Source organism: Oenanthe melanoleuca, chromosome 1 (assembly GCF_029582105.1).
Source record: "Oenanthe melanoleuca isolate GR-GAL-2019-014 chromosome 1, OMel1.0, whole genome shotgun sequence".
NCBI lineage: Eukaryota > Metazoa > Chordata > Aves > Passeriformes > Muscicapidae > Oenanthe > Oenanthe melanoleuca.
Window position 1 is genome coordinate 61,286,174 of NC_079333.1, and position 25,044 is coordinate 61,311,217.

Below are 25,044 nucleotides of genomic sequence, written 5' to 3' on the forward strand. Positions count from 1 at the left end.
ATTACATTAGGTATATATTTCTAAAATAAAGAGCTTTGATTTGACATGTGTGAGAGGCATACTGTTTACAATGAAAACATTTTACAAAATATAGCAAAGGAAAAATGGAACTTAATACATTTTGAATGTACAACTACTTTATACTTTTTTTAGGTAATTCTTTACTCAAAGTGTACAAAAGTCCATTTTTAAAGGACACCTGTTCATTTGCACTGTCCAATACTGATTAGAAATTATAGTTTTAAAGATTCATTACTATACATATCAGTGAATTCTTACTCAACTCCATAGCCACTACAATGAAGAAAATATTACAGAATCATTGACAGCATCTTCTTCTCTCCTAAACTATGCATAGATAAATACATAGCATGGTGCCTATTACTACAGTAAAGTGAAACATTTCACCTGATTTTTGCAACTATTCCTCGCATAAATATAATGCATTGTATATATATTAGTTTATTTAACAATCAACTGATTGCTTATTTTAACACTCAGTAACATACAGAATCACATACACTGCTATCCTTAAATATTTTCCACTCTGTAGTGGCTCATAAGATTCAAAAAATCAACACTGTAAATTTGTAATTCTCAACCTGGGGAAAGAATATCCCTCAGATGTACTGATACTACTTATACAAGTTAAACCGTATTATGAATCCATAGTGTCCACCTCCAAAATACATAACAGGAGTAATATAGTATACTGTGGCTACTAACTACTGCATAATCATTATATAGGAAATCGTCACATCAACTGTTTTACATTTATGATTACTCAATACATTATATCACACACAGAGCAAAACTTTCCCAACAGATGGATCTCCTTTTCTACAGTTTTCCATGTTCTAGAGAAAAATCATCACACAGTGACAATGTTATGTCTGGAGAAGTATGCGAAATGTGTTTCCTTTTTCAGGACAAAAGAGTAAGCAGTAAACTACTAATTATTTTGCAATCAGGACGTAAAATTAAACCTTTAAAGAGAAAGCCAAGTTTTCAGCACTGCAACTAAAGAAATTGTGTACTGGGGGTGTGGGATTGTCACTCAAAACTGTGTGAAAAGCATACCAGAAAATTAGTTAGCCAATAATGAATGAAAAGTTGCACTTTCCTTTCAACCAGAGCACAGTAGGGTTATGCGATTTGTGTCCAACCACTCTGCAATGTGTTATCTGAACAGCTCAAAGTATTTGCAAAGGACAAGACAGCTTTGCATTCATTATTGCCGAATAAAAGGAATATGCTGAAATGTGTAATGACCGATGGTGGATTTTTAACCACCACCAAGGATGTCTGGGACATTAAGATTTGCAGAAGAGAGCACGTTTTTCCTTTTCAGAGTGGACAAAACTCATCCTACATGGATTTGCAAAAATCCACGGCTCATGGATTTGCTTACCTACTTTCTCTTTTCACCAAAGTTAAAATTAAGTATCTTGCACCAAAGAGCTTCACTGCCTTTTCTGTCTCTTCTGCAGGGAAAAAAGTACTCTCTGTCTGCAAAACACTATCTATACCAGTGATCACTTGGAGAGCAGAAATTGCAGTTCAGATGCAAACCACTTTGGGCTACTCACTCTGGAAACCCCTCTTTGCTTTTTCCTGCTAAGTGTAGTAGACTAGGCTTTCAGTTGTCATCACTGTTAACAGCAGGAAGAAATACCAATAATTTTGCAGATCCACGTGATGTTTCTCATGTTTTTGGTGTCCACTAAGCCACAAGAAACTTCACGGTGACAAGCTATCAAAACATATGCACCACGATTTTGCCTAATATCCATGCAATAAGAGCACAGCAAGCCCATTGACTACAGCCATGCTACACTCGCCTGCCCACCACACACAGAAGCACACAGGTGAGATCGAACTGCCTTGGGAACCTGAAGGGAATGGAAACAAGAAATCCCTGGCATCACTTCTGGAGACAAGACAGGTTTAATGGTGTGCTGAGAGCCTGTATTTAAGAATTCTTATTAAAAAAAAAAAAAAAAACGAAACAAACAAAAAACCCAAAACCAAAAACCAGAAGCTTTACCAGTCAGAAACTTCTCCAGCATTACTGCATTTGAGTGTCACTTCAGGTTAAAAAGAAATCTTTTAGCTTACATTATGTGGCACATTTTTTTCTCTATTTCTGTTTTAAAGACACAAAATAGCCCACCCCTTCCTTTGATATTTTCAAAGAGAATAACTGAAGCCTTCCAGGATCCTTGACAGCTTAAGTATACAGTAGGAATAGTTGACAATTACATTAGCTTTTCCCAGTGTGCAGAAAGGATGGCTAATGGAATTAATGAATCGTTTGCTAGTCAAAAGTCTAAATTACAACATGACCTTCAGTCAATGCTGCTGAAGAAACATTTCCTTAAACAATTCATAATCAATGAGAGATGGCCTCAGATTGCAACTGTGTGTATGTGATTTCTCTTCTTTAATTTACTGTTTCTTGTGTAGACTTATAAAGTTTCAACCATTTGCACCAGTTGTATTTTCCCTAACAGGAAACAATCCAAACAGGGAGGAAAAGAAAAGTACCATGATCTAAAGGTTAAATCAGCTACTGTGAACACAACATCAAGCTAAAATTTCCATTAAGCCAAAAAACTGCTCTCAAGTTTATCTTTTTCCTAGAGAGGTAATAAACAATGTTTATTCTATATTACGTTCCTTTTCAAAGAAAATAGAGCTTTAAAAAGAGAGATGAATAATTCTCTTCTTTCTTCTCCTTGTTTCTATTTCATGTAAAATCCACTGCCACCTCTGGTGGGATTTTTGGTTTAAACCAGTGTGAAAAGAAATCAAGTATCTGTCAACAAACTGCTGTGTTTCAAACTGCTCATATTTCATAGTGCTAAACATTTTATTAAAAAGCATTAAAATCCCGTAAGAACTCAGGGCTAGGATTGCCATTGTTTTGAAATGGTATTTATCAGAGGGATAGTGGGAGTTAGTTAACATCAGGTCAGCATATGAATGCAGACTGCAAACCAATTTTTATGGGTTTTTGGGTCTTTTTAAAGTTCTAAAGCTGAAAACAGTCTTCCTGAACAGGAACTGTATTCCTTACATTCCCTACATTTTTAATCTTTTTTAGGATTTAGTTTATCTGGATAAGAGGTTATAGTGGAGTAAAAAATGATTTAGTACAGTGCCTACAATCCACTGATGCTTAATATAGTTGATCATCAAAATACTTAAAACGATAGTATTAAGTGATTTATGCAGTTGATGACATGAATGTTTATGACAGCCTTAGCCTCATAGTTGCATCTGCTTGACTTTCACCCACTTTATTTGAAGACATGCATGTGTAAAGATCAGTAGCAATTGCCAATTTGCCTGATGTACCACATCAGGATACAAAAGCTGCTACAGATTTTCCCCCTCAGGTGCAATTTTGTCATACTCCATTAATCCTTTCAATCCTCCCCCAATTCTGTGGACTTGTTATTTAGTAATCCCTGATTGTTATGGTGGAGAAACATTAGAAAGTCTCTGCTGTCCGCAAGGCAGAAAATTACAGTGGTCGTCTATTAAATTTGGCTCTCACAGTGCCCCCTTGGATCAAGCCTGCTTGTAACAAACACAACACGTAGCCAGAATGTCAGGACAAATTACCACCGATATCCAAAATGTCAATTTTAAACTAATTTTGTATCTCACAATGTCACCTCTTCAGCACCCAGACAAAAGATTGTATTTTTAAGGAGGGAGAGAAAAATCTTAAATCAACACATCACATATGGTAGCTTCTTTCACTTATGCATGTCAGGTCTTCAGTTTTCAACTCCCAACCAGGAACTCTCCCACATGATTGCAACCCATTGTGCAACTGAACAACTTGGCTTTTTTCCACTTGAGTCAGTTAAAGAGAGATTACTGGGAGCATTCCTTTCCAGGGCTGCTCTCATTAAATACAAGATTCTCTGCAAACACTAGTGTTTTTCTTCTTAATTCAACATTTTTTACACTGCAAAGTTATCTATCTGTCTCGATATTCTTTCTCTCTCATATGCACATGCACACAGCTGCAAGGTTTCTATCTCTGATCATGTATATCTCTATCTTATTTTTCCCACATAGACAGAAGTAAAAATTATCTATTTTTTATGAAAAAAAAAATAAAAATCCCCAGCCTTTCATCAGCTTGATTAACTTAAAGCTGTAAACCTTGGTTTAATTTTACTGTCATGAAAAAGTAACAGCTATGAGGTTCCAGTCAGGATTTGTGATTGATTATCTAGTGAAGCCTAAACAAACAAAAATGTTTGCTCATTAGTTGCATTAAGATCTTTAGTGACATACACAACCACAATCTCCAACCAAGAAAAAAACTGACTAAATATTTAGATATTTTAATTCTTAAAAAATCGAAGATAAATAAGCAAATAAATTTAAAAAAAAACAAACAAAAACAAAAACAAATAGCCAAAGCTTCACCATCAACCACAAAACAGAGGAAATTTTAAAATAAAGCTTTTCTTAGGTAACTGAGATATTTATTGTTGTAGCATTTAATTTCTCAGATCTGACGTGTTTTTTGCACTACTATCTCATCCTTCAAGAATTCAGTAAGATCTTATCCTTTCTACTGTAGCATTAGCCACAAGTGTGATTACAAGATCTATACGCTTACCACCCATCACTCATGTATCTCAGCATACTGCTGCATAAATCATTCTTACTCACCCATGGATACAGTGTATCCTGCCTCCAGACCACTGAACTAGTTTTGTTTGTTTTGATGTACACAGAGCATAAGGTGTGGGAACTTTTGTGCAGAAGGATCGTATTTAAGCTTGGAGAGACTACTGAAGCCTAACCCAAACAACACACTGAAAGAAAAAACAAAATAATTTTGTACTGATAGTTTTAAAAATAATTGAGACTTTGAATTCCAACATTTACAATACAATCAGAAGTCATCTACAGTGATATTAGCTTTGTCTCCTTGCAACACTGTTGAAAACAGCAGGATACTCTTATGGTAAAACACTTAAAAGACTCAACAAATTTTGTTTAAGAAATCTTAATGCATGCTGAGCAATTTTACAAATTCAATATCTGACAGAGAAATTTAAGTTAAACAGAAGGCTTAGGTGCCTAATTCTGACCCTTGCAACTCTTTAAAGGTCATACGAGTAGCAGCAGATACCAAGGACTGCAAAACCCATTATACCAGTCTGCACTGCTGCCTACATTAGCCCAATGGACACTGACACATGGACTGCACCCACAGAGATGCCTGCTCACAGCACAGGCAGAACCCAACCATGCCACAACCAACGCACAACCCAGCTGGTAGCAAGGAGTTTATCTTCTAGCACAGTGCAACAGTTCTATACACCTATACACGGAAATTGCACCTGACAGCTCACTCTCAGTATCAGCATGGTATTTCCCCAACTGAAATCTTGCAATACCTGCCCAGATCCCATAGGACCAAAGGTTCATGTAGTTGCAATGCTGAGGACTTTCACATCCAGAAACAAATAGTAAAATGCATCTAACCCAAATGGAATCCAAATTACCCGTGTTGAGGTGCCTCATGATCTCTTCCAGTTAGAAACTCTCTCCAATCATATTGCTTATACTTTAGTGATGTCTATGTGTTTTTGCTCTCATTTAGACTGTAAGCAACGGGGATTCAGGCAGGGAACTGCTTGCTAAGGAGGAACCTGGGAGTTACAAACTGTTCATCTTGTCTGTCTTCTGTCATGCTTTTGTTTAAAGGCATTCCTATAGAATGCATTCACTTTTGATGCATACATGCCATAGGTCTACGTGGGGGAAGCTTCACATTGATTTGGACTGCAATTGCACTGGATTTTCAGTTGGTTCATTGTAACATTTGGCATGTGTTTTTAATCTGTAAAATAAACTTTCAAATGTCATGAAATTAGATCTTCACCTGTTTTCGTAAACAGATATTGTCCAGTACTGTGTGAGGACTTGGTTAACTTCTCAACTTAACTTCTCAACTGGACAAGGTGAAGTACTTTTGGGTTATTCACAACCAAAGTAAAGTTGGTCTTAATAAAAACTGCTGAAAATTACTTTGAATTTCCTTCTGATGACTCTCTAGCTATTAAATACACAGCACTGCATGTTCGTTAGACAGCATGAAAAATGTACCTTTGGCCACCATCATGTCCTCTCCCTGAAATAGAATCCTAGTATTTCAATAGGTATATGTAATCCTGTACATACAAGCACATGTATATTTCTGTTCTCATGTCTATACATGCACATGCACAGTCACATAGCAACATGATGACTGGCTTCTTATTCTCCTTGCTTAAATTATTTAGGCCCAACTAAACTAATACAACCAAAATAACTAGAAAACCTATACCAGCCAATCAACTTAAATTAATAGAACTAACCGACCAAAATTAAATTAAATAATTAGCACTAAAGTAAGCAGCTAAAAGATACTATTGACTATTACACACTAAAAGAATCATGACTTTGAGATGGTGGCACAGTATGAAACATCATCAAAGAGGCCAGTTCATGGAGTTTCTCCTTGCACAAAACAGCATCTACCTCTTAAAGTCTTAAGAATGCCTTGCCATTTTTGTTTTGGTTTTGAGTTGGGTTTTTTTCAGATTAGTGACTGTCATCAGTAATGTTTCCATTTAAAATATTCTAACCTCCAGATTAAATCACCTTTCAAGTGAAATAGCAGACAACACCCTTAGGATTTAGCGTGAGGCAAAAGTGTAGACTTTTCAAAAGCACTCTGTATAAAATGTAAAATTCCCAGAGATTTTAATGAAAAACTTTTGCTAACACTTAACTTTTCTGATAAAAATTTTATCCTCTGTGAACTTAAGATTCGGTTATGTTGTGCACAAAGCCAGTACAGCTACTTTTAGGTCACATGTTAGTTGTCAAGTTTTCGAAAAACAAGACCAAGCAGGTAAGACTATCACTGCTACCTTCGGAAGTGAAAGCTTAATTGTAAAATAATAATGATAATCTTCAAACAAAGAAAGGGAAAGTCAAATCGGAAGCAGTTTAATATTCACCTTCAACAAGAAGAAGATGTTAATTTCCAGCTGTTTCCATTTTTAATTGATGATATTTCTGTGGTGTGTGAAAGCCAGCCAATTTTCTTCAGAAAAGTGCTTCTTTTTGCTTAACTCGGTAAGAACTACATTCTTCTTATTGGTCTACTGCACCATGGGGAAGGGATAAAATATGAAAGTAAGGATTTCTTTATTCTAGCCAGGAAAATTAACTGTTAAGCTCAGTGGGGGCAGAAACAAAGGTGGCATTTAGATATAACTAATTTAGTATCTAACCAAAGCAGAGCCCTCTTGGAGAGGAGAGAGACCAAGGGAATGCAAAATTGTACATGAATTATTTCTGAGTCAATTCCTATAAAAGCAGAAGAACTTTCTTTTAATGCTCAAACGGATTACACAATTTCTTTTAAAATATGCACATTGTTCACAATTTTTAAAGATCGTTTAATGAGCAACTACTGCTAAGAAAGAAAGAATATTCTTTCTTTTTTTTAATACAATAAAGTGCAAGGGTCATCTGGAGGTGAGGCCTGGACTGCTTTTTTAAAACACAGATTGTAGGACAGATCCTCAGCTGATATGGAATAGCTCTGTTTAGTTTATTGTTCAATTAGAATGCAATGTAACTGTGATTACAGATTGCTTGCATTACCATATGTTAATAAAATAGCAAACATTATTTGCAAATTTTGTTCTTTGCTTTGTTTTGGCTCCTTTTAATTGCTTGGATTTTATTTAATTGTAAAGAGTGTATTTTGAGGGGATAAATTCTCACTTGTGCTGCCAGACCAGGCTAATCATTCTCTACTTAGCTTCATTTCTAAAGACCTAAGATTTTGCTTGAAAAGGGGCTTAGACGCAATTGAATTGTGTTCATTAATCCATAAACATTTGATTTCAAATCAGATTGCCAGCAGACATAACCTCTCTGCATTGCTACAACAGAGACTTGATTTGATTAATCAAACAGCTCTGATTCACTGGATTGTCTACAGAACAGTTGTCCCTGACAATACTATGCAAATAGCTGCTGATGTGGCACTGGCATCCCAGATTTCTAAAACTGCTGTTTTCCTCCATTAACACATCAACACTTTAATTTAATTTTATTCTTCTATATAAGAATATATATATTCTTTTGCATAGGATGTACATAGTTTTTAATCCATGTTCTACCATTTGCTTTGAAAATAAGAATCATCTGTAAGATTTTGTTTCTCTATACCTTAGTTTACCCTTAACTGAAAGAGCAATATTGATATTTCTGTATTCTAAAACATCTAAAAGTATATAAACAATTATATATATACTTCCATGTATGCCACTATAAATAATCTTTTAAAAATTTATTTTTAGGAGCTATGCAACAATTTATCATGTAAGTATTTTTGCCTGTTCTGTTTAAAAGAGCTGTCATTGATACAGAATTAAATGCATTGTTTTGAGGTACAGGAAATCTTTCTATTTTAAAACTCCAAGCCCAAGTATACTAATTAGGTCTACATATTTAATACTGGTTATTGATAAAATGGCACAAGCCAGTAACATGCAACAGATGTATGATTCACTTCCTAACAGATAATGGTTACTCCACAGGTGTATCTGCTCTTTTTCCTGGGAAATAATGCAAAGATAGAAAAAAAAAAAAGTAGGCCTGCAGTCAAGGTAAGAGATAAGAGTAAGAATACTTTTGCTACATTTGGTTATGTAGGAAAAAAGTAGGAAGACAAGCCAAAGTGCCTTAAAGAAGCAGAAAAGCGAACCCTGTAGCATCAGTTAAAAAAAAAAAACAAAAAACCAAAAAAAACCCAAAACAAAACAGGGGGCAGGGGGTCACAAAATTTTAAACAATAGATTTCTAAAAAGTTACAATTCCCAAGCCCCAGAAGAAAAAACTTCATGGACTTCGAAGTTCAAGAAGAATCATGGACAGAAGTCTTTAGGGGAAGCAATAAAAAACTGTGAAGAAGCAAGTACCTACTTTTTTCCAGCAGTGCCTTAAATATTGCAGTTCCCAAGTGAAGGCTGATGCTGTCAACTGGTTCACCCTGATGGTTGACCCTGAGGAGCATTATGTAACTACCCACCTATAAAGATCCACCTGAACCTACCAAGACTTTTGCTTTTCAGGAAAAAAATATTCTTAAATAAAATGGTCAGTTCTTCAGTATTCTGTCAAATAAATGCAGTAGCTCAGAACAAGCAAGAAACCTCAGCCATCCTATGCTGACTGCCAAAGTGCAGATTGGTTAGATTACGTTATTTCTCATCCTCTGTTTGAAACAATCTGTTTCTTCTAATGATTCAGAGAACTGAAAGATGGACCTTCTGGTATGATGTTAGACTAAACCCACCATATTGTTTTGGTAAGCTTCTTAACAAGTACTTCGTATATTAAACTGAGTATTGCAAGACAAATTAGCTTATAAGCATTCAGTGTACATGCAGCCTCCCTGCATTCAACAAGTGATAAAATTATAAACTAGATCACTCATGGGGTTACTGACAATGTATTTATGTTTCATAATTTATGTGTATTAAAATAAAAAATATGTATTCTAGTACTATTATCAGTTACTTGTTTATGATTTGTGCTAGATTTTTCTTGCTGAAGTTTTACAGCATTTTGAAACACAGTGTGTGTAATTGCTTAAAAAATTACAGAACAATTGCTGATTTCTATTCAGATTTTTGGCAGAGATTGAAGTGTCAGTACAAGTGGAAAAAATAATTTGTTTTCAGAAATAAAAAAGTGCAACCCTTTTCAATACTACACTGGCAGAAATATGAGCAACTTTTACAGAGAAAATGAAGCAAAATGTGAGGAAAAAAGTTTGGAGGAAGAGGTTCTCAAGGAGGGGAGAGGAGGGGGAAAGACCCTCTTCACAACTCTAGAAGTAGCTAGCCTTCCTACATTAGCAATCTTGATTCAAAACTGGGATGTGATCAAAAGTGAAACTTCTTTTAGAATTTCAGCTACTCTCAACTGGACTTTTTCCCAGCATGCAGATTAGGATAATACCCTGTCTGTGTAAAAAGAAAGGTCCACGACTCCAAACAGCAGGAGTGCTGAAGTCAAAATAGCATTGCTAGACAGTACTGAATAAGGAAGTCTGAATGTTGCACTTACTTATTTTTGTTTTTATTAACAGGGAAGATGTGCCCCATCATACACTTGTCTTCATTCCAAGCATCTGTCACCTGATTTTGTGTATGATGTTATATTGCTTAAAGATGATTCTCACAGCCTGAGCTTAAAATAAGAAGTTTCAACTCAATTGAAATGCAAAGACAAAATACTGCATTCCTCTCCCAGCTGAGCTTTTATTTAATGTGCCAGATTAAGAAGCTTGTTCTACTTTACTGCATCAGAGTCAACACAGTTTGTCCAAGAAACTCAGAGATAAGGGGGAAACAGTTCTTAATCAGGCAAAATTCTCAATAAAATAAATGGGCACTTTGCCCAAGTATGTTCTGCAGAATCTAAAATCGTTATGTTTGCCTCAGCTCTGTCTGAAAAAGTGGACTGCTGCTTTTATACCTATATTTTGGGACAGCTAACTCAATACAGAAGAGAATAAAAACAAACTTCTCCCTTCCTGATGTCAGCTTTTATCACGCTTTAATCAACTAGGAATCCCCTGAAGAAAATTCACACAGCAAGTTGGAACAGCATAATCTGAAGCTCCAGTGGGTTTGGATTAAGTACAAGGCATTTTATCCTTGTGTTAAACTACTTCATAATATCACAGACCCATGGATTAGAAATGTGTTAATTTTTTTTCTCCTGTGATTAGAAAATAACATCTATTTTATAACTGTACAAGTTCCTGTTGAGGGCACAGACTTCCATAACAACTACACTCAGAAGTACTTAATTTCTTAAAACAGTGGATATTATCTGATTTACATATTCAACTCTTTTCATCAGTATCTGCCTCAGTCTTTTTCTGTTAATTTCATGCTGTCCTGCTGTTCTTAGCATGTATCACAGATACTAAAACCTGAAACTCAATTTACATAGCTGGGATTTTTTTTTTTCAGAAATGTTTATCTTTAGACAATACTAAAAAATGTTGTCTATATGTATAAGTAGCTCAAAAGTGGCCATGACAGAAAGTGTCTATGTAGTATTAGAGAGTATTTCAATGGGCTTAAAACTACTCCCTGCAAAGCACCCTGCAAACAGAGTAACTCAAGAAGTCAGAGCTACGTATTTGGTACACAGCCATAGTAGAGCTATGCTTATAAAAGCAGCAGCTTGGCAGCTCAGTGGTTAAATTGGTGAAAAGTGTCTTAGCTTCAGCTTCTGTAATTCTTGCTATTTAAAGTGAATTACTGCTTCTTGTTTAAACCCAGCTATTACTCAAGAAGCTGCAAGAGAAGGATGGGTGCCACAGGACTGAAAAAAATGTTAGAGATCTTTGCATCTCCTTCAGCCTGTTTGTGGGAGGAAGAAGGAGGGATTATCAAAGAAACATGAGGAGATAGATTCAACCCTTGATTACAAGTAAAACCATCAGGGAAACAGTTGTGATTTCACAAATAGAAAATTAATGAATATAAAATAAGAATTGGGTTCAGATAACCTTCACATGCAGCCCTAACCTAAGAAAGAAAAAATAACTTGGGAGCAAATTATATTAGCATCTTTTTGGCCTTTGTCCATGACTATAAAATGGCATTAATATAAATGTGACTCAGACTTGAGATCCCTGGTCACTATTGCAGCCAAGAGCCTAAGTATATGAAATCTCCTTGGCTCTGCTAAAGCACTAGTGCTAAATTCTGGGAAATGGTAACACTGATTCATCTCAAAACAGTCTATATATAACAGCAAGACTAGGCACACATGAAATTATGCACTATCTTGCCCCAAGGTTAGCAACATATTCCTAGTAGAAGGAAGAATGTTATTTTCATTCCCTGTAATCATGTGATAAATAGCTGTAGGGCAGATTCAGCAGGATCTCGAAGGTTATGATTTTACAATATAATGAATGTATGTCTAGCTCTCTGCCACCTGAAAAAGCAGCAAAACAAAGCAGGACTTGTCAGTATTTTGCTTATGGCAGAAATCAGACATTGTCCAGAACCCTTTATGAGACACAATGCTACTTCTTAACTAGTTTGATTACAACATTCACTCCAATACTTCAACAGCTCAGCTTTCCAGCATATGGCATAATTGGAAGCAGCAGCCAGCAGGTATCACATGTGAATGGAAAATGTCTCACACTGAGTTAACTACTGACTGTATCAAATATGTGGTCCTGTAGCTAGGTTGATGGGGGAAAATAATGCTTATAAAAGTATATTGAAAATGAGAGGATGGGTGGAACACTTGTGCAGTATATGAGGCAAGCAAATTACCTAGAAAGGCTCAGAAGTAAAATATATCAAAAAAAGTTGAGAATAGCTCAAAAATAAGGAGATGAGACAACACAAGGGAACATTTTAAGAGATATAAACCCCAAACCTATGGACAGTTTTAGGAGAAACTATAAAAAAGTTGGAAGATATACACTGAGAAGTGCATTCTTAGTAGCAGGCAGACTCAAGCTGAACAAAATACTCTAAGAAGGCAACTCATGTCCAGGACTGCTTCCCTCACTGCAAAGGAACTGACATTTGTTCCTAGTTAACTCATTTATTGCCAACATGGAGTAGACACCCAACATGGATGAAATGTTTTATTCTGATCATGCTTCCTATAAAATACTGTGGTTTATTTTAGTAAAAATAGAATACTGGCACATCTATAGCATCACCATCACAATGTAATGGCCTGTGCTGAATTAATGTTTGATTTTGGTGATCCATATTACTCCACTTTAGGAGGTGACTGAATTATAGGCATTGCATGCAGCTGCAATCATTGGCAATTGAGCATAGTTTGCAGAACAGTAACACCAACATTGAAGATGTATGGAAATGCATTGGAATTGCACCAGATGGTGATAAAAGCCTGGCAGGAACACTTAGGGGTACCTCTGCTACTATCATCAGTGTTATATGTGAAAACCCAAGGACTTTAGTTCAACCACAGGACCAAATTGTATGGTTTTCCCAGACAGCAGGACAGACTCACCTGGCATGACTTGAGAAGTGTTAAAGGACCTAGAGTAAGTACACACATAATTCATATCCTCAAAGGCACTTCACTGCAAGACAGTGCAGCATGATTTCACACTGAAGTAAGGCAGTTAAAAATCCCTCTGATGATAAGGTATTGTAGATTCACGTGTACAGAGCCAGTAGAGACCAACCCCAAGTGAATTGTTCCAGGCTGACCTCAACCAGCTACAGTAAGGTACAAAATAACTCTTTCTTGTCTCCACAAGGATTTTACATTTAGGCAGATACCTCACAACAGCAATCTTGATATAAAACACATTTTTTTTCAGTGAAGATAGAATCTTTAAAAAATGAGAAAAAGGCACATCATGTTCAAAGAGTAATGAGTGTACAGCACAGTCCAAATGTAAATGAGGTTAGGTCTACCTCAGTCAATTGCATTGTGCAGAAAAAGACAAAACTGGAATTTCTCCCTTTATATTTCAAAAGATTTCTAAGAGTAGCAAAATTTACAGGACAAAATGTCAAACAAATTGGCTTCACAGATAGATAGAGTCAGGTGATTTCTTTGTGTTTACAAGACTGAATATTCTGTTGCAGGAGTTAATGTGCTTTGTGGAAGTTACTATGGCATGGCTTATAAGCTTCAGCGAGATGTGGTGGCAGTTCAGATTTCATGACAGAATGCTAACTTATCTCTGATATTGAAAAAACTAATGAGGTGGTATATAGTTGCAGAGTGGTATTACATGTGGAGATATGCAGGTTTTTTTGTTTTTCATTTTCTGTGTAACTGTATAGACATAAAAGTAATGAAAACCCAAAACAGGCAGCAAAAGCTTAAGGCTTTAAAGCTGGAATAAAATTGTGTCAGTGTTTTCTAACGGAAATATGATAAATTTAAGCAATCTCAGAAAAAGCCCCTGATACTCCTGCTAGTGTTTATCTCTAGCCCCTGATGCTCCCACTGCTGGGTCTAAGGTCTCATGGGTAGCGCTTAGGTGAAGATCACAATTAAGCTAACACAGGCAATTTATTCTCATGCTGGTTTTATTCAAGTTGAGGTAATGGCATAATGTTAAGCAATCTTAAGGATTCTCTTTGTTATGTTTGTTGCCTATGGCTTTTAATTGAAGGTGCTATCACAGCATCCCTATAAGATGCCAAATGTCATGAGCAGTAGCAAGCAGGAGCAGACACTGCAGAGGGCTCTCCTGACCCCCAACTATCTTACAGAGGACAGCAGGATGTAAGATATAACACTTTTCAGTAGCTAGAGGCTTACTGAAATGAATTTCCACAATGCATGAATACAACTAAAGCTGGTATTTCGCACTAGGACTTGAAAATGTTTATACCAAGTGTGAGACAGTGAATGCAGAGCGTTTTTTAATGTGGTCACCACTGATCCAAAGAATGAAAGTTCTAAAATCGGGAATTACTTCTGTGACATACTTTTGACAGATAAATACCATAGATGACAATGAGAAGTACTTTGTCTGGAGGTGATCTGCACCATCTATAAAGCTTCAGCAGGCACTGAATGAAACTGCTGTACTGAAAAGTGCTCAGCAAACTGCTTTGAAGAAGTAGACTCAAGGATCACTGACAATCTGTATATCACAGCAGCACTGCCAGCTTTCTTATTAAAGAATAAGTTTCTCTAAAAGTTCAGTCATCTTTAAACCATTTTGAAAGGTAAAGATATATGAATGTTTTCATCTCTCCTCCCAATCTCCCTTTCAAATTGCTGAATTCAAGAAGCACTATCTAGTTACTGAGTTGCAATCTCCGCTCTTCTGCTTTGTGATGTACATTTTTTGTTCTTGTTTTCAGAATCAATTTTCTAACATAAGTCTGTGAGATAGCACATCTATTACAAATTGTGAATGCATTATGCCATATATAAGAAAAGTATGAATGATCATATAAAAAGAAAAGAAGTGAACAAGTAAAACATATGAAATAATTTTTTTGTCTACTTGTTTTAACTACAATGCATATAGCATGGCTTCCCATATTATGCTGCTATCCAGATATGCTTCCAAACGTTTCAAATCCTTGAATCTTAAAGAGCATGGTTCATTAAAAGTCTTTGTGTGTACACAAGCAATGTGTAGGGTGTACTACAACAGATTGTACATAAAATGTGCCACATCTGCACTGTGATACTATTTATTCGAAGGGGGGGAACTCAAGATTTCTAATATGTGCATGAATACGTTTTACAAAAATAAGCACGCTTGGAGAATAAAAGAAGAGAATAAAAAGAGAAACATGAAAGGACAGAGACAGTATCTCATAAAAGAAAGAGATGTATTTAAGTATCAGCCAAATGACACTATTTTTCATATCATTTATAGTGGAAGCTTGAAGACTAAAATACTTCACAAGCCATTAGCTTCTTGGTACTCTGTGACGGATTAGAATATTTCTTAATTTCTTAATTTCTTAAGCCTGGATTCAGCATAGCTGAGTGGTATTGAAATCCAGGGATGTTCAGTGGGGATGCTATTAATAGACACATCACAAAACCAGAGAAGTGCATCATTTTCTCAAACCTTTCAAAAAAACACCTATGCTTTTGTTCATTTCTTAGTCCAGAATCTCAAAAATCACATTAAGAAACAAAAGTTCTGGTTTGTACTCAGGGAAGCAGATCAAAACCCCAAGAATGTCACAAGATTCAAATTTCTTGCTGAAGAAGGTTCTGGACCCAGAGGCAGTTTGAAAACCTACAAAGCCTACCCAGAAGCAGTCCTGCCCTACTGGTTAAGTACTTTGGGCTGCATGAGGTTTATTGCAATGCATTAATACTACACCAAGAATGAAGAATAACAAAATTAAATGTATTTAAGTCTCATTCACGCAGAATGGACACTTGCAGAATTCATACAGATAGTCACCTGCAGCTCCATTCTCCACCCAGACTGTACCAGTGCTCTCAACAGAATGGACATTAGAAGCCAAGACTAACAGGATTGCAGTGACCTCCCTTCACTATATCCATGTTTCTCTCCTGTTACCCCACTATAGAAAAATATTGCCATTTTTAAATTTGAGGAAGAAAAAATATGTAAAAATAAAAATAAAATGCCAATCATAGCAGTGGATCACCTATCTTGTCTCATTTTGTACTTCTGTTGACTGACAACCTGGTGCTGTTGTAGCATACAAAGGCAAAAAATCAGGCATTCATTTAAAACTGAAATGTTTGATAGATGTAACAGCTTTCTGAAATGAAACTGATGAAATCTCAAATGGCAAAGTCCATCTCCAGTACAGAAGATAGATTAAGTTTCAACAGGAAACGTTTACTGTCCTTAGTAGATGCAGATTTAATTGGGAGGCGAGGGTGGGGGGGCTCTGTAGTTTGCTTGGTTGTTTTTATTTGGTTGGGGGTTTTGTTGGTTTTGTTTCTTATTTATCTGGAAGTATTTAAAAATATGGGAGATGACTAGGGCTTTGCAAGTGGTACACAGACTACCTCCTGCTGCTCTGCATGCTGCAGGCTTCAACAGCATCCATGTTTCAGAGAACTGTTGTCACAAACTGAAGGCAATTTCAAATTCTCTTAGCAGTAACACTAGCATGCCACTGATATATTGACCTGTATTTTTGCAATGGTGAAAGTGAAACAGTCTGAACTGACTCAGTCTCAACTGACTGAAAATTCATATTGCTATAGACATTTACCTTTCACCAGAGAGGTGAAAGAAACATTTTTACACTATAATGTGAATGGTCTGTACTAAGGTTCACAGAACAAGTTACCAAGGAATGTGCAGTGCAGCAGAAAACCAGAAATATTCAGAACAGCACCAAAACAAAATAACTGATGTTTCATTGCACCATATTACTAAAATAGATAGTTGATGGCCAGATAACAATTCGATAAAAAGTCAGTAAGCTCTCTCTGATAATTTGGAAGCCTTTGAATTTAAGTAATAATCTAAAGGAGACTTTCCCAAAGGCAACTGTACACATACATTTTTGTGCCCATATGCACTATGCAAATAATACCCTCACTTAAAGAAATACATAACCTTAAAACCCTTCTCTTGACCTCAGTGAAAAGTAATGCTCTTCACTAGGAAAGTGAAGAATAATGATCTTCCAAATTATACTCTTCACTGGACGTAGGATGCATCTCACCAAGCTATGTTGCTCAGCTTCGACAACTAGCTAAAAGCACCATCGTTTCTTCAGGATGAGGTAAATCACAAACCCACTGAAGCAGATTAGATTTGCTACAGAATTAGAAGTCAGACAACGAATCCCACCATAGTGTCATAAGAAGCAAAATGTACTGTGTGCGCAGGCACTACCAGCTAAGTGTACTGGTGAAAACTGTACAAATGATATTTTCTGTGAACATCACTTAGAGAAATAAGGCTGGATCCACCATCAGAAGCTGGGCACCTGAAACAATCATGATGTTCAGATATATTCACCACATTCTCTAAGAAGAGCAACTGGAATAACAACAATATTCCCAAAACCTATTTCACTGAATGGAAAGCTACTAAAAACAGAGGCCGTGCATCTTGTCAACACTGGAGGGAGGTGCTCTCTTAAAATTCATTAGTCTGCACCATTCCATGGATCTCCTGGATCCCTTCCTGTAAAATCAAGCTTTGATTGAAGTGAAAGTGAAGAATTTCTTCCAAAACATTTTTGGTAAGAGAAGATAAACCTCTGCGGTCAAAGCATTTCTCCATGATGTTCAGCAGAGCAGCTACATAGTTTATATGTAGAAACATATGTATCCTAGAAAACCTTTTCATCAGAAAGACAATTGCTTCCTTAACTTTATGTGTTTTGAAGGTGACAGATATGTACATCTAGCAGGCTTAGCCATTTAAGAGATATAACTGCTGGCTACCAACTAAGGGGCTGGAAGAATAGCAAAATATCATCCATAATTGAAGCATGGTCTTCCTCTTAAGGGCTTTTAAAGGCTCTTTTAAAGGCTGCATGACCTTACAAGGGATAGGCTAAATTAGTTCATTTGATGAAAAATATTGTACAGGCAGATATCTAACACTTTTTAATGATAAAGAAAACCAATAAGAGATTGTTCTTACTAGTAACACATGAACTAGTAATGCATGAGGTGCTAAGAGCATTCTTCAAAACTACAAATAAAGCATCTGACAATTTCACTGGAAGGAATGAGGACAAATGAACAAATATCAGTTTCAGGGTACAAAATGTTTTATAACCAGCAGCGATTCTCTTTTAGCTATCAGCCAGTGAGAACATCCAATTTCATTTTCTGGGCTGGGAAGAGGTTGTCATTTAAAAAATGCCTTTCTGCAAACCTGGGTGGGGGGAAACAAAGGAAATAAGAAAAATCTGACTGCTTATCTTTTTATCAAATTCAGATCAAAATAAAAGGAGTTTTAATTCACTTAATTCCTGATTAATTGTACATATTTTTTAAATTTTGGAAGTATTATCTCAATATCATCCTATTGTTTTTATAAAGAAGTTAACATTAGAAAGAGCTGCAGATGGAATAAATCAGCAGACTTATCCCAGCTTGGATTCAACTTCAAATGATGAACCATTATTGTAGAAAAAGGCTCTTTATAGTCCTCTTGTAACAGGAAGTGTGCTATTTCCAGCAATAATATTTGTGCACAAAAAGTTCAGTGTGACATTTCACCAAAAAAAATATGGCAAAACTACAAGATCAGATCATCAGAAACTACACATTCTACACACCGAAAAAATCCTGACAAATGAAGAACTACAAATTTTTCTCTCTGTGCAACAGATGCAGGATAACCCATGTCAAGACTTGAAAACAAATCTCACCCCCCACCTCACAGCAAAGAATGAGTAACTTTTGAGATTGGTACAGGTTAGACACCACAGTACGATTACAAATCAGATTTTTAACTACTTTTCTCTGAATTATCACATATAATTCACAGTATACACAAAAAACAAAATTAAATTGGGAATGAAGGCAAAATAATTCCAAAATTTGAAAGTCCAGATACTTTTAGAATTAAGCACCAAAATTGTAGCCGCCTTTATGTTTTCCTGAAACCCAGTGGACCCAGGAATAACATACACATGGATTTGTACAGCTACAGCAATACTGATGTTCAAAACAATTTGGTTTTTTTATTTCAAATTTTCATAATTTCACAACCAATTAAAAAGTAGCAGTAGCAATTTAAGGTGTCTTCTGCCAGGAACAGCTTTCTGCTTCAAGAGTGAGTTTAAAGCTCACTAGAAAATAATCCATTACAAGAAAATTATTGCAATTCCATCAGGAGTAACTTTTTTTTGTATAGTGTTTTAATTATAAGGGAATGTTTAACATGCATTTTGTGTCTAGACTAGCACTTAAAATCTCAGTTCAGTAAGATGCTAAAACCCCTTATGCAGCAAATGTCTTTCTAAAAGATAGAAATGAACAAAAGATGTTCTCCTCCCTCCACACTTCAGTAAAATATGATACCATCCATTCTTCTCTTATCTACAGTCTGGTAAACCTTTCCACTCAATGGAATGTTATCTCATATAAACCAGAAATGAATTGATTAAGTGCTCACATCAGTATATAGGGATAAATCATTTTACATACATTGTGTCACAGACTGGAAAGCCGAAGTAATAGAAGAAGCAAAAAAACAATACATGATTCTATGTAACTTTTTTTCTTCCAAGAAGACATGAACATTACAGAATTATGCAACATGGCTGTATTTGAATAGCAACTGAGAAAACCTATTTTAGAGACCACTATGATGTTCTATGAAAGCAGTGGTACCAAAAATTCAGGCAGTACCTGTTAGATCTTTCAGAACACTATATGTCCATTTTGTCAGTTAAATTCTATAGGTTCAATGCTAAATGAAACTTGAATCCAGCTATTCTTGAACAGAAATTGCCTAGATGAGGATTTATCCATAGGCATTATGTATCTGGCCCTTGGACAGTATTTATCAAGATAAACAATATTGCAAAAGTAAGAATCCTAGAACTGATGGAGCAAAATTACTCAGGACTTGAAACCTGCACTTCAGACAGGTAGACTGTTCCCATAAAGAGTTGCTGAATGTAAATGGGTCACAGTTTTCATATCTTTAACATCTGTTGTTTATACCCAAGAAAGCACATCAGGGGCAAGAAAATTAATTCCCCAATTGCTGTCAACTGCGTTAGGGAACAGCAATAAACAGCTTACTGTAAGCCTCTAGCTACAATAAAATCGCTGTCAATAAAGTGAGGCTGATATAGTTTTGCTGTGCTAGAAGAAGAGATTCTTTAGAAGTGAAAATCTGAAATGGAAACTAAAAGGATTCTCCCTTGTTCCTATATACAAAAGAACATTATCACAAAATTGCAATAGCATAAAACTCTCAAGATCCAGCTCTCACTCACGTGTGTGGCACAAATTTCTTAGCATATGTGAAACTTTGGCTTTGGATATTCAGGACAGATGAGACTCCAGTGATTCTGATAAAAAGTCTTTTGCACAGGAAACATTTAAAGAGAAATGAAGATTACTAAGCTTTTACTGTCTGATCTGTATACACAAAATGTTCCCTACTCTAGTTTAGCATGTCTACCCGTCACTATTGAAAATGGTATTATAGCTTAGGGTTATGTTCAGATATCCATTATAACTCCCAGTTTCCACATGCTCTTAACTTTCTGAAAAATTCTTCTTTTAAGCTGAAATTTTCCATGCTTGGTCTCAGCTCAAAGATGAATTTCTTTAGACAGTTCAGTGAAATCTGTTAGCCTATTTTTCAGTTATACAACAATAGAAAAAATACACTGTACATTATCACCATTTCTAATATTTTAGTACAGATATACAAATATACAGAACTAGAAAACAATTGAATTTTACATGCAGACACTTTTCCAGATGACTAGTCCTCATCCAAGTCTAATATCCATGCTAACACACAAACCAAGCTAAGCATACAAAAGAATGTATGTATTTTTTATTTATACTAAGTGATGAAACAAGGCCACTAAAAATAATACTGCACGCAGAATTGTGGAATGCTATGGTTACAGAATTTTAATATTTGCAGGTGACGTAAGCTCTGCACTGCTGTTCCAATGCAGATTTCCATCAACTTATGCACCTTGAAATTGCCACTCTCGGCGTATCAAATTAAGAGTCATTAATGTTTTCAGCTTTTCTTTTCTCTTACATAAACTCCAAACTTACAAATTTAAACACTCCAGAGTAAGATAACATCAATTAGATTTGCCACATAAAGCTTAAGTGATGTGCATTGATCAGCAGGAGCCTGGATACTTGTTCCTTGATCAGGCAAGAAGTCCATTGGCTGAAAAAGGAATAAAGCAATCTCCACAGAGCTTATGTTATTGAGTATAAGATTAAAAATATACTTTAGTATGGAATGTAGTTCATATGTAGTTCAAGCCCCAAATCCTTAATTTCTGCCACTAGAGCACAGAAATACAAGGACAGTGTTAACATATATTCAACTTTCCTGAATCTTCTAGAACTATGCACATTTCCAAAATTTCTAAATTACCATTTTGATTCAGAAAAGTGCTTATAGTGTGCTTATGACTTTTTCTTGAAGACAACCTCTCAAGTCACTTAGACTTTAAGGATCTGCTTCAGTTTTACCATGTTAAATGGAAGCTAAGCACATGCCTAAATGTATTTTGATTCGGAATGAAGACTGAAGGTTTTGCCCATAACCTATACTGATACATATTTTTAAACCTGTGTTATTTGTCACTGCTGTGCTTTAAATCTGATTAAATGAAGCTGTTATAATTTAAAATTGGGATAACCACAGAAAATTGGCCTTAATTTCTTTTCTTATTTAATCTATTGTTAATCTAATGACATTGAGTAGGAGTTTTTGTCTGTTTATTTGCTTTTCAAAAGAGGTCTTTCACATAGAAGAATACAACACGTCGTCTTCTGCTGTATTTCTATGTAGCTGTTTGGTGTAATGACTTACTAATTTGAAACGCATTTTAAAGTTCAATCAAATACTGAAAAGAACACTGATTGAGAAGCCTGCATAGATTTCAGTATTCTTTATGAGTCATAACACTGATTTTGGAAGCTTAGCTATATAAGCTGGTGGTGTGCAACATCCTTTCCATACTCCTAATTACGTGAATTAGCATTTAGAACAATCCCAAGTTCAAGTATTCAAAAATGCTCTTTTCAGAGCATCCACCAGGTTTACTGCAAGATAGGCACTTGAAGGAGGCTTTGGTTTTTGTACTGGGTACTTGTGAAACATCAGTTTGTACAATTCAAAGTCATATGTAAAAACTTAACCACAGAACTTCCACTAAATTTATTGATGATTGCACAGAAATTGCGCACCAAAAAAAATCCCAAAAAACCCCACAAAATTCCCCCTAAGAATTTTTTAATTGAACAATATATTTTAAATTCTAAAAGTTTTTTTGATTTAAGACCTAATTCTAACAGATTTCTGGGGCCACATGCCCATCAAAAGTATCAAGAATTTGCTTGAATGAAGTCCAAGTGCTGATTTAGGTCTCAGCTCTTTGCTAATATTAATGTATCTGCAAGACACACTGTGTGTGCATTTACCTTGAACTAAAAGAAACTGTAAAGGTGGAGGATGCTGGTATTTCTTAGATATATATTTATCCTATATTTCATCTTTCCCTGTCTTATCCACAACAATTCCCATGTTCTTTATAAAACACACCAAGTTACTGAATATATATATAAATAACCTAACTCAATATTAGATGCAGAGAAATTAGTAATGTTTAATCTGAAGAAAACAGTACAATGGCACAGAACTAGTATCTCTTCCTAAAGGAATTTGTAAACAATTTTTTCAGATGCTGTAGCATTAGCACAGTACTGTTCAATAAGATCTTTAAATCTGAATACTTTGCTTGAAAGCCATACTCTATCACAAATTTTAAAAAACAAACAGACCTATGATGGTGTATTTCACTCCTGTGCCAATGAATATTAGTGAAGATGCATCCTAATTTTAGGAATTACAGAGAGAAGAATAGGAAGATTGTTAATGGTTTACTACCATTGATGGTTATACTAGTCCAGCCAAAATTGACAAGGAAGCATAAAAAGGCCACCTCCTATAACACTCATCATTAGGAGAAAAAAACCAAAAAGACACTATATCATTCCCCACAGAATAAAAAAATACAAACTCAGATTAGGTAACTCTCTACCTTAGAAAGAGTTGTATTTTCATGTACCTATAATAATACAGCTTTTTCAGGAAGCAATCCAAATCATGAGTATCTGCTGACTTCAAAAAGGATACACTAAAACCTCAGTGAAGTTTGAATCAGGTCCATATACAGTTATAATTACAGATGCTAATAAATGGAGACCAGTGTACTTAATGTAATGAACACAGGTAACTCTGGAAATACCACCAGTGGTTTTTGTATGGGTGTGGGAGTTTTTCCCTCCTCATGTTCAATTTCACCACACAGAGCTTACACATTCTGTCAGGTAAAAAAATTTCTGAGTGTCCCAGCTGCCTCTAGATACTATGGGGAGTTAAGTCTGAGTTTTCTGATAGAGTTTGGAAAGGTAATTTACACCTAAATTAAAATAATCTCAGAACAGAAAAGGAATGTGTGGTTGGGGGGGGCATTGCATTTTGCAACTAAAACTGAGGTGAAAACTGCACACAAATAAGCACAGACTATGCAGAGATCTTTTTTTTTTTTTTTTTTTTTTTTTTTTAACTTACGCTGACAGTGTGTGTACGAGGCTGTGAGGTGGCTTGGGGGAGTAGACCCTTCTTTAAAGCCCCTTAGAGAGATTAGGGGTTTGTGAGACTCTTCCCTGGTGTTTTCAGTGACTCGTAAGAAGGAGCTGTGTCAGAGCAGTTACTTCAGCAGAACTGCCTCCAAAGCGCTGGTTTTATTCTTAGCACCTCGTCAGCGTGACACCTCACAGACACGCAAAGCCAAGACACACTTCTGGGAACGGCACATTCATCTCAGATGAGGCTAACGCAGCGGCAAGAGGCTGACTTTGTCCTAAACTTGCCTACCGTCAAAACCGCTTTGCAAAGACAAGCCTAACTGTGTCTCGCTTGGCTCCCGAGGATCCTCATCCCTGATCAGCTCCGACAAACCACCGTCGCTCGGAGGGCACTGCGCCCGCGAGGGACACGGGTGGGAGCCCCACGCCGGAGCGGCCGCGCAGCGCGGAGGGAGCGCGGAGGGAGCAGGGGGGTAGCACAGAGGGAGCAGGGGGGTAGCACAGAGGGAGCAGGGGGGCAGCACAGAGGGAGCAGGGGGGCAGCACAGAGGGAGCAGGGAGGGATCCCGGGACGAGGCGGCGCTCCCGGCCGGAAGGCCAGGCCGCCCCGGCCCCCTCAGCCTCCGCAGCGCTGGCGCGGGGCCAGCGCGCGCCGCGCGGTGCCTTGGCGCCATCTACGGGCCGCGCGCGCGCGCGCTCCCGCGGCGCCCGCCGACGAGCGCCCGTAAAATAAATTAAGACAGCACCGCATTTAAATCTTTATTAGCGAGGAATTATTAGACCTAAGAAGAAAAAAAAAAAAAAAAAAATAAACCTAAACAACAAACCCTAATGCTGGATTTGGTTGAAATATGAGTCTCTCAGCCTCCTAATCCCTCTTCATATGGCGCGTTTCACAGTTTAAAATGAGATATGTCAGATCACTTATGCATTACTAAGATGAGAAAATATTTACAATGGACTGACTTTTTTTCTTTTTCCTGCATAATTCAGATGTATTCAGAGAACGCATTCCTTTCAAAAGTATGCTTTGGCCATTTTTTAAAATATGCAGCAAACTGTCTATGCGATACCAACTTTCATCTATTACAACAAAATCATGTTGAACTCAAACAAGAGGAAGACTTACGTATGGCTTAGTTATATCCTACCAAT

At 36.4% G+C, this 25,044-nt stretch overlaps 1 protein-coding gene across 1 annotated transcript in view; it reads right to left on the reverse strand.

Moving 5' to 3' along the window:
• PCDH9 (protocadherin 9) overlaps positions 1–25,044 on the reverse strand; it is a 666,360-nt gene that overhangs the window by 635,736 nt on the left and 5,580 nt on the right. The window lies entirely within an intron of this gene.